We start from the raw sequence: 11,701 nt of genomic DNA, 5'->3' as shown, positions 1-11,701 counted from the left end.
GTGTTGACTATGCTTCCTTTCCCTTCCCTTTCTCCTTCTACTCTAATCACGCTCCTTGCCGTGCTGGCCTGTCTGATTGTGCCCTGCTGCCTCCTTCTCTTTTGCCAAACGGGAACTTTCCGGTTCTGCCACCTGTTAGGATTGCAGCCTCGGCTAGTAGACAGCATGGGGGGCCGGAATAGTATTCCCGCCTTTGAGCCGGAGGAAAAAGAGGTCGTTGCAGGGCAGCTTTATAAACTCTGCGCTAAGCATGGCCGTAAATTACCTATCAAGACATGCCGTGCTTTTGTTGAGAATATCTGGAACATCTGCCCTTGGGTGCAACATAGTGGGATCCAACCAGATAAATGGAAGGTGGTAGGGCAGCAGATGGCCTCCTATAATGACACCTGCCCGGGAAAACTGACCCCCAAGGATTTTACAGTGTATAAGATAGTGGATGCAGCCCTGCATCCCCAGAAGGTGACTTTGGCACGACCAATCAGCACTCAGGTGGGTAGCTCGTTGGCGGGATCGGATTCAGAGAGCTCAGAGGAAGAGGGAAGGCCACCCCCTCCCCTGTATCCATGGGAGGAACTTAGAAGAAACAATGGGGGAACAAGGGGCCCCCAGGGAGAAGAAAATGCCGCATGCCCCTCCTTACCGAGACAGAAAGAAAAGGGGGAGGGCGATGAATGTGGCACACTTAGAGATTCAGGGCCGGAAGTTTCCGAGCGCGGGAAGGGAGGGGTGCAAACAGTCCTCAGGGGTGGCAGGAAGAGGAGCGTGAGTAGGTGGGACCGGGAGGCTGCTGACGAGGAGGGAGAAGTCCGCGCTGATTGGACAGCTGCCGCGCCCCAGACTTGGCGGCCCAGCCAGGAAACAGAGGCAAAAAATCCCCCGTGTTCCTTGTCCGCCCTTCAGAGATCCCCTCGAGGGCTCCGCCCATCCGGCCTACTTGCCACCAATGCCTCCATAGCAATAGAGAAAGGGGAGGAGGTGGACTGGGATGACTGGGGCCTCTACCCGGTATTTACGGACCCCCTTACCGGAGCCCGAGACTACCGCCCTGTCCCTTTTAAGATGCTTAAGGAACTTAAGGAGGCCGTGACTAAATACGGCCCAAGCTCCCCTTATGTAAAAAGACTGATGCAAAACCTCTTTGCTACGCACCCTTGGACCCCAGCTGACTTTGACGAAATTGCAGCCGCGTGCCTGGATGCCTCCTCATATTTAGCTTTTAAGGCTCAGGCCCGCAGAGAGGCCTCTAAGCTGGCAAAATCCCGGGGTTATACTCCCCTGGATTTAGCCATTGACCTCCTGTGTGGAACTGGAGCCTATACTGACCCTGCTGTTCAGGCCCGGTATGGCCAGTTTGAGCTAGAGACTGTTAAAGAAACACATGTTGCAGCTTGGGATAAGATTGGAGCCATGAAAGGGGGGAGAGCCACACAGAAGTTGGTTGGGCTGAAGCAGAGAGCAGATCAGACACCCCTCTCATTTGTGAACGAGGTTAAAGAGACAGTGACTCGTATAATGGGAGACACCCCGGGATCTGATCTACTTATGAGACAATTGATTAAAGAGGGTCTTCGCCCCAAAGGGATCGCAGCCATTAGCAGCCTTCCCCCCGACGCTTCATTAGAAGAAATTGTTGACAAATTGCTGGACATGCCCAGCGAGGATTCAATTCAAGCCTTAGTGACTGCCATGGAGAACCGGGAGGATAGCCTCCTGACCGCCCTTCACGGTATGCAGGTGAGACCCACCTGTTTTGGGTGCGGAAAGCCAGGGCACCTCAAAGCACAGTGCAGGCAGCGGCCCCCCTCCACTTCAGTTCCGACCTGTTATTCCTGTGGAAAGCCAGGTCACATAGCCAGGTTCTGCCGATCCAAAGGGAAGTCGGGAAAAGGGAAAGGGAGGGGCCCGGCCGCGGGCCCCCCCCCCCCCCGTGCTCGAAGACAGCGGCCCCATTACTGTGACTATCCCCATGAGGGTTGACTATAGAGAAGGGACACAGCAGAGAGAGATCGGGCCTTGGGAAACCTCGATGATTCCCATCGAGCTAAATATTTTCCCAGCGCTCATCACAGGGGCTGAGAGATGTGTGGACTTAGTCACCCATACCCAGGTCATTTTTGGTCCCGGAAGTCCCACATCCGTAAGGGTCACAAACCCCCACCCCTTTCCCACCTTGGTAAAACAGGGCCAAGAGGTGGGAAAGGCGCTGCCCTTGCGGACCCCTCCCGCTCATGTGAACTGGGTCCACCCGGTCAGCTCTGGGCGACCACTGTTAACCGTCACGGTGGAAAATCAGAAGCTCGAAGGGATAATTGACACTGGAGCCGATTGCTCTGTCATAAATAGGGGACAGTGGAGGCGCGAGTGGCCACTCCTACAGAGCCCTCAAGCAGTGACGGGGGTGGGGGACAATAGATCTGCCATGAAAGCAGCACACGCCTTACGGTGGTCAGCTTTGGAAGAATCTGGACTCTTCACTCCACTGTGCCTACCCGACCTCCCTTATGCATTATGGGGTAGAGATATCTTGAGCCAGCTTAACCTGACACTTGCCACCCCTGATAGCCTGCGGGGAAATTAATTGGGGCCACTCTAGAGATGAGCTTTTCCCCCAGAATAACATGGATTAATAAGAAACCTATTTGGGTTGAGCAGTGGCCCCTGACAAAAGAAAAGCTCATCGCCCTCACAGACATAGTAATGACCCTCCTGCGCAAGAACAAAGTGGAACCGTCCCTTAGCCCGTATAACTCCCCCGTCTTTGTCATAAAAAAGAAAGGGGGGAGTTGGAGAATGTTGATTGATCTTCGGGCAGTAAATGCCAACATGGTACCCATGGGGACCCTCCAACCTGGTCTCCCTATGCCCACTGCAGTCCCGCAAGGGTGGACTATTATAGTGATTGATGTTAAAGACTGCTTCTATAGCATTCCCCTCCACCCGGAGGACAAAGAAAAATTTGCCTTTTCCCTCCCCGCGATCAATTTCCAAGCCCCCAGTAAACGTTATCAGTTCACCATCCTACCGCAGGGAATGGCCAATAGCCCCACCCTGTGCCAGCTTTACATGGATACTCTGCTACATCCTATCAGAAAAGAATTCCCGAATTGCATGCTCATACATTACATGGATGATATCTTGATTGCAGCACCTTCTGTGACGGGGGCTCGGGCTTGCTTGCAACGCACCACCCATGTCCTCCGCAAGAAGGGGCTTCACATAGCCCCGGAAAAGGTACAGATGGATTTCCCCTATGATTACTTGGGGCATAGGATTTTTCCGGGAAAGATTAGTAGGGCACTTCCTCCGATCAACGTCGAGGGATACACTACTCTTAATGATTTTCAGAGGCTTGTTGGCGCCATACAGTGGCTGCGTCCCGCTATGCCCCTCCCATCCTCCTTAATGCAACCTCTATATGATGTCCTTAAAGGCGACTCCCATCTGTCATCCCCTAGAAGTTGGACCCCCCAGGCAAGACAGGCGCTCTCGGAAATTTTCCGCAGAACCTCTTCCTTCTTGGTTCAATACGACCCGGAGTCGCCTGTCCTCTTCCACACACTGGGGGACAGTTCCCTGGGCTGGGGATGTTTATTCCAGAGACATGGATGCCTTGAATGGCTATACCCCCGGACCACTAAGAGCATCATCCGGGACCGGTGGGAGGCCCTGGCCTTATTTTGCCTTCAGGCCTCAGAGCGATGCCAGCGTCTCTTTGGCCTCTTGCCTGTCCTCAACTTTACCCTCCCAGAGGAGGTGACCCACTCGCTAGTTGATAGATCTATCGCTTGGGCCACTGTCCTGACTACCCTCTCTCAGACCAGACTCACGCCACCTCCCGTGGTTAGAGTGTTCGCTGAACTGCACCTTTCCCGCCCGCGCCCTCTAGTGTCCCCAGAACCAGTGACCGGCCCTAATGTCTTCACTGACGCTACCAGGTTGGGCCGTGCTGTGGTCCATGACCCTGCTAGACCCGCCACCTGGATTTTTGATACCCCCTTTGACTCCACTCAGAAGAATGAACTATATGCTATACTTCAGGCTTTCCGTCTCTACAGAGACACCCCTTTTAATCTTATTACTGACAGTATGTATTGTGCCATGCTAATCCCTCGTTTAGAAGATGCCTTCATTTCCTCGACTTCTTCCATTAGCCCACTCCTTATACAGCTACAATCCTCCCTCCGTGATAGAAACCACCCCCTGTTTGTTCTTCACGTGCGCTCTCACGTTTCTTCCACCGGCCCCATATTCCAGGGCAATGCGGAGGCAGATAGGGCTCTCTTGTTAAACCTGTCCACACCTGCCCAGCTGGCACATGGTAAGTATCACTTGTCATCCAGGTCGCTCCGGTGCCTATACAGCATTCCCCGGAAGGAGGCTCGCCAAATTGTGCGCTCCTGCACTTCTTGTGCTCCCTTTAGACAAGCCCTCCCCGCAGAGGGGTCTAACTCACGTGGGGACGGCCCCAATGCTCTTTGGCAGATGGACATTACTCACCTGGGTCGTAAGTACATCCATGTCTCGGTGGACACCTTCTCCTCCTTCACCTTCGCCTCTCTACAGCCAGGAGAAGCGGTTAAACACGTTCTCTCACATCTATATGCCCAGATGGCTGTCTTAGGCGTCCCCTCGGCTATCAAAACCGATAATGGGCCTGCCTACATCTCGAGAGCCTTTGCTTCCTTTTGCAAAGAATTTTCCATTTCCCATTCCACCGGGATCCCTTACAATCCCACTGGCCAAGCTTTGGTAGAAAGAGCAAATCGCACACTCAAAACTACGCTCTTTAAACAGAAAGGGGGAGTTGGCAGGTCACTGACCCATTCAGACCTGTCTCAGGTACTATTTACCATGAATTTCCTACAAGTCAGGGATGACGGCACTACAGCCGCCCAGAGATTTTTCTCCCCAAAAGGACATGCTAAGAAAGAACCAACGCTCCTGCCCTCTCCCACCAAGGCCCTACCAGGCTCTAAAGTCATGTGGAGAGATGAAGAGGGGGTTGGCATGGCCCTGTAACGGTAAAGAACAGAAGACAGGGCCACCTGTCATTTTATCCCAAGGATAAGATAGAAGAGCCAGAAAGATGGCTCCCTGTTTACAAGATAAGAGACCTTGATTAATGCCCAACCCTACGGGGTGAGAGGAATTTCTTTCTTTTTCAGGCCTTCTGATCATCGTAGGGATCCTTGGAGGTGCTCCATCTGAAGGAAATCCGACATGGGGAATACTCCGAGTTATTCCCTCTCCCCTTCCGGTAGCACGGAACTCCCCGATCTACCCTCGCCTGCTAGTGACCAATACATCGATGGGGCTCCCTTCTGCCTCGGTGGGGCCCCTCATGTGTGGCCACAGGGGAAGACATCGAGGATCCCATACCATGGAGGGATTGCCAGATGGCGGGAGGATACCCCCTTGAGGGTGAACAAGGACGCTGATTCTGGGAATCACCCTACTTGTTGTCTGTTTCTGCCGCCTAGCTAGGCGACAGAGGGGCTATATGCTTCTTACTCAGAAAGCCTTCATGGCCATGGAGACGGGGGAGGATCCCCAAGTCTGGCTAGCCGCCATGCATGACATGTGACACCTAGGGGTAAGACGAGGTAAACCCCAAGACGGGCAACTTCTCCTGACCCAGCCACCTAAGACGGGCAAGGTCCTGGGTTGAAGGAGATGACCTAAGACAGGGTTCCTCGCCCCCGGCGGATCCCCAAGTCTGGCTAGCCGCCATGCATGACATGTGACACCTAGGGGTAAGACGAGGTAAACCCCAAGACGGGCAACTTCTCCTGACCCAGCCACCTAAGACAGGCCCTGAGGGTGTCGGGCGCCTAGGACGGGCAAGGTCCTGGGTTGAAGGAGATGACCTAAGACAGGGTTCCTCGCCCCCGGCTATCAGAGGCCAGTAGAAATGACACCGCTTAAGGCTAACCTCAGCACCGCTTAAGGTCACACCAAGTGATAACCTTGTAAAACAGAAAGGGGGAGATGTTGGGGGCGGGGGGGAAGAGGCTTGGCGGTCGCTTAGAGGGGGAAACATAATCACCTTATAAGGGAATGTTACAGAACTCGGCCCCTCATTGAGTAAGAGTTCATGGGAGGGAGGACAGAGGGGATAAAAGGGTCTGCTGAGAGGTTGGGGGAAGCGGGAATGTGATCACAGAAGAATAAAGACTGATTACCCACCTCAGGCGCTCTGTCTGGTTCTTCCCCCATCAAAGAGTGGGGGCCGGGGGTACCCCGAAGACTCATCACGCGTTGGACTGGTGAGTAAGAGGACGGACTAGCATAAAGAAGCCGGCGTTGTAAATAAAAACCCGGCACCAGGTCAACCATACTTGGTCATTGCTTGGTCCCTCACTGACTCTTAGGGAATGTAAGTAGTAATTGTTCCTATTTTGTTCAGACTTAAAAGGATCTACTCCTTCCAGATAGTTTTGTTTTTTACTACATAAAAGAGCCTATTATGAGAAGCATTTCTTTCTCCTTACCTACTTTAATCACAGAATAGGCTTTGCCTCACTCAGAACTCAGACCACCTAAAGATCTTTTTTTTCTTTTTTTAGGTTTTTAGAAGGCAAATGTGGTTATGTAGCTTCCCCAAGACCACACAGCTAGGTAATTATTAAGTGTCTGGGACCGGATTTGAACCCAGGTACTCCTGAACTGTGTTCCATCCACTGCGCCACCTAGCCGCCTTAAAGATCTTATCTTAAAAAGACCAGTCTCCCACTGAATCCAGGGCCATCTCCAGTCAAATCCATATCTGGCCACTGGACTAGATGATGCTGGAGGAGAAAGTAAGGCCCCAACAATGCTATCTATTTCATCTTCACATTATTTTCCTTTATACGATTCTGAGAGACATGCCCCATGTTCTTTTTTTTTTTTAAGAAAAAAACAGCAAGGTTTTATTCACAAAAGGTAAGACAAGGGGACTCCACAGCTTTTTTCAGCAGGGCTGAGTATTAGGGTGGGAAGGGAGGTTCTGGCTCCACTACTTTCCAGCAATGAGTGGATTCCTGAGGACCACAATGACTGAATCCCCCCTCAGGAACATCTTGGAAATGTAACGATCTTTGTTCACTGGTTTCGACTTTTTCTTGCCTTTGCCGCTTTTGGGCACCTCCGTCCACATCTCCTTCACATTCTCCAAGACCATGTTGCAGTGCCTGCCAAAGGCCTTCACGCAGCCCAGCAGTTTCTTGTTGTTGTGGCAATTGATAAGAACCTGGGTGTTGTTCTTCACAGATTGTGTGAGCACCAACAAGGGCCCGATGTTGAACTCCTCCTCTTCTTGCTTCTGCAGCTCCTCAGGGGTCATCTCGCTTTTTTGGCTTATTTAAGAGACTCATGGTGGCGGTGGTCCCCCCGATCCTTTGCACTTTGTCCCTTGTAAGGCGGCTGCCTCAGTGCCCTGGCTTCTTTTTCACTGCCGCCAGGAGTCCCATGTTCTTTTCTTGTGATACCTGCCCTTATGTAACCTTTTTGACCGTATCATGGTTTAATACATTGGTCTAAGCCCAAAACGTACCAGATGGTTTTCCAGTATTCTCAGTGTTTTCTTTCAAATAATGAATTCTTGGTCCCCAAACTTAAATCTTTACATTTACCAAACACAAACATATTAATGTCTTGCTCCTGGGTAGTGCACTAATATACTTCTCCATTTTTTAGTTAGTGTCAGATAGTTCTGCTGTTTCTTAATTTTGGACATTACATACCATTCTCATTGTATATCATAATTTCTTGTATATTTCTTTCCTTTTATTCTTCCCCATTACCCTTCTAGCCCTAATTACTCTATCCATCCTCACTCTAATTTAATTCTAAGGGCAGATAAGGTGGCACAATGGATAGAACACTAGGCTTGAATTCAAGAGAACTGAAGATTGAATCTTATCTCAGACACTTGACTGTTACTAATTGTGTGACCTTGGGCAAGTCACTTAATGATGAGCATTCCAATTCGTATCTGGTCACTGGACCCAGATGGCTCTGGAGGAGAAAATTAAACCAATGACTAAATGCAAATTTAGGCTCTCAAATTCAGTTCTTTTTGTTGTCATGGCATCATCTCCCTGATGTTGTGGTCTTCTTCAAAAATGAAAGATAAACATGTCATTTACTTCTGCCCTCTACCTTGACTCCTATTCCTTATCCACCCCAGAGAGTACTGCCCTTATTCTCTTATGCTCTATCCACTGCACCACCTTAGCTGCCCCTATGAACAAGTTTTATCAGAAAGTACATACCTTGAGTCTTTGTTTTAAAGACAATATGTACTTTTACTCTTTAATCATGTTACTTGGAACATTGTTATCTATGGCTGTGGTCAGTCATGTTAAGCTACCTCAGGAGTAGATACTTAGTATTTGACATACACCATCTAATAAAATTTCTTCAGAGTATGTAGTAGGACAGTGGCATAACCATGATACCCCAGGCCAGCTCTGATGCATGTATGAGAATCACAGCATGTGAGTAGTTTCCATGATAGAATTCCTACAGATGTTTTGCCATAATCTTTGTAACTGACCTGGTGATTATAAGAAGCCTTGGATTTTATAAAAAACTTTTATGAAAATTCTTGCAAACTTCACATTTCATCAAAATGCAAAACTGGGTTCCAGGGATTTATTTTTATTTTATAAGTTACTTACATATATATTTACTTACATGCAGAGTTTATGTCAATAAGAAGTCAAAGAAATATAATCATGCCAATGAGTATCAGTTGAATGTATCAAATGTTTATTAAAAGAAACTTGACATATGGGGAAAACGCAGTTTTTCTCTTAAGATACCACTCATACCTTTCATTTCACTTTTAGAACATATAGAGAAATCAGAGCATAGGGAGCAGCAATGATTCTCTTGTAGAACTGCAGAGACCCAATAACTGAGCTGTAATCCAGGCTAAGCCCTCAGTTAATTGGGTAATCTCATGGAAGACTCATCATCTGCCTTGGCATCAGTCTTATACTAGATGAACTGAGTGCATTTGACCTGATTACCTGGGACTTCCCTTTCAGCTGGGATCTTTAGTTTGGAATGGACAAGTTACTTCCATGGCCTGTGCCTCAGTTTCTTCCTCTTTAAATTAATGCCTTAGGGGTAGCTAGGCAGTGCATTGAATAGAGAACCGGTCGGTCCTGGAGTCAGGAGTACCCGAGTTTAAATGTGGCCTCAGAAACTTAATAATTACCTAGCTGTATGGCCTTAGGCAAGCCACTTAACCCCACTGCCTTGCATGTAAAACCAATGCAAACTAAGTTAGAAGCAATGCAGAAAACTGGGAATTTTTCCATGTAGTAATACTGATGATACATTCATTCCTTAAATACATAAATAATCGAGTAAAATTTATGAGAAGTCAAGATATAAAAAGTTATAAACAGACACTTTCCAGATGGAGAGATTAAAACTGTCTATATACATATGAATAAATGCTTCAAAACCACTACCAGGTCTGTATGTCAAAGAGAACATAAAAAGAGGAAAAGACACATGCTGGAAAACATTTTTTGAACGGGAAAGAATTGAAAATTGAGAGAATATCCCTCAATCTGGGAATTACTAAACAAATTGTGATACATAAATGTGATATAATACTATTGATCTGTAAGAAAATATGAGTAGATCAATTCATGGTAATGGTATTGTTGGATCAAACGTTGTGCACAATTTTATTGTTTTTTGGGCATAGTTCCAATTTGCTCTGCAGAATGCTGCATTAGTGTCTGACTTTTTCCACATCAATCATTTCCTTTATGTGCAAAACTTTTTTTTTACTTTAATGTAATAAAAAAAAATCAGGTTTGCATTTTGTACTGCTATCTGTCTCTTGTTTGGTCATATAATCCTCCCTTTTGCATAGATATGACAGATAAATTATTTTTTGTTCTCCTAATTGGCTGGTTGTGACTCCATTTATGTCTTGATCTTGTACCCATTTCAAACTCATTTTGGCAGAGGGTGTGAGATGTGGACTTATGCCTAGTTTCTGTCATGCTACAGTATAGCATTCCCAGGAGTTTTTTGTTTGTTTGTTTGTTTGTTTGTTTTTTATCAAATAGCAAGTTGTTAATCCCAAAAGTTGGAGTCTTTGGGTTTATGAAACAATAAAATACGATATTCATTTATTACTTCTTTTGTACTTATTCTATTCCACTGATTCAACACTTTATTTATTAGCAAGTTCCAAACAGTTTTATTAACTGCTGCTTTAGAATACAATTCTAAATCTTGTACAGCTAGGCTACCTTCCTTTTATTTTTTTCATTAATTCCTTTGATATTCTTGTTCTTTTGTTTCTCCAGATGAATTTTGCCACCACTTTTTCTAATCTTATAAAATAATTTTTGAGCAATCTCACTAGTGTAACCCTGAATACATAATTCTACTTAAGTAGAATAATAACTCTTTTAAAGGAAGGTCTGCAAATACTTTTGCACTTCTTTTCATGATTTCCCTTCATATTCTAGATATCTTACTTTCTCCAGTTTTGTTGATTTATCAAGTTTTGTAAATTATTATCTTGGTAATTTGATTGTCCTTACATTAAAGTATAATTTGATTTTTGTAACATTGTCATTTTTACAACATTTGTATGACCTGGATTTGAGATTTAGATTGTTCATATTTTTAAATTGGTATTTTATAATTGAATCTATGGAATTCATTTCTATGTGTGTGTTTTGGGAGATTGAATGCCTGATAGTTTATGCATTTTATGGTTATTTCTAACAAGACTTCCTTTTCTCATTTTGTATTGTTCTTATAATAAAATTGAATTATTGTTGATTTTTAAGAATTTATTCTTTAGCCTAGGAATTTATTGACTATTAATGGTCTCAATTAGTATCTTTACAGAAGACAGAGACAAGGTGGCAGAGTAAAGGAAGGGACACCTCAAGCTTTCCTCCAAACCATTCGATATACCTTTCAATTAATGACTCTGACCAAATTCTAGAGTGGCAGAATCCACAAAAAGACTTAGTGAAATAATTTTTCAGCCCCAGATAATTTGGAAGGGCCTGTTACATCTGGGTTAGACAAGGCAGTCAGCACAGCCTTGTTTAATACAGAGTAAATGGCCTCCAGGACTGCAGAAACAGACTGTGGGGTACATGGGTCCAGGTGGTAACAGATTCCTGATCTCTCAGTCCAGAGATTGACAAGTACAATTGGGAAGGTCAGTAGGAAGGTCAGTGCAGGCCTCAGTACAGACCCAGTCCCAGGAGCAATCCTAGCGAGACACTCAGTAGTTGCTTCCAGAGCACTAAGTCCAGGAACAGGAAGAGAGTTTTGGGAGACTGCAGAGGTCTCTTTGCTATTTCTGAGTCAGGACTCTATGAGTTCACCCATACACATATGCAGATCTTGGTCTGAAATCTCATTTTCAGGAAGAGGAGCAAAAGTACAGTAGAGCTTACTAGTTGCAATGAAGCAGGAACTGTCCTCACAGTTCCAGGGCAGAAAGCAGTGCTTGTGGTCATCCAAAGACCAGAGCACATGCCAGAGCAGGAGACATAGCCTCTCATGAAACCTTCAAAGAACTGAGAACTTGCAGTTACCTGGTTGGGGGCTGTCCCTGAAAACAGCTACAAAAATCCACAAAAGCTTGAGACAGTGCATCCTCCCAACTGGAAGCAGAGCCTCACCTTAAAAGTAGTTAAAATCAAGTAAAAGGCTG

General features: G+C 46.5%; 1 pseudogene; it reads right to left on the bottom strand.

Annotated features, from left to right (window-relative positions):
* Positions 1-6,963: 6,963 nt before the first annotated feature.
* Positions 6,964-7,358, bottom strand: LOC141504053 (small nuclear ribonucleoprotein Sm D2 pseudogene; annotated as a pseudogene).
* Between the last annotated feature and the right edge of the window lie 4,343 nt (positions 7,359-11,701).

This window comes from Macrotis lagotis, unplaced genomic scaffold, assembly GCF_037893015.1.
Source record: "Macrotis lagotis isolate mMagLag1 unplaced genomic scaffold, bilby.v1.9.chrom.fasta BILBYCTG043, whole genome shotgun sequence".
NCBI classification, from domain to species: Eukaryota; Metazoa; Chordata; class Mammalia; order Peramelemorphia; family Peramelidae; genus Macrotis; species Macrotis lagotis.
The sequence above is the reverse complement of the archived record's forward strand: the minus strand, read 5'-3'. Positions and strand labels throughout refer to the sequence as shown.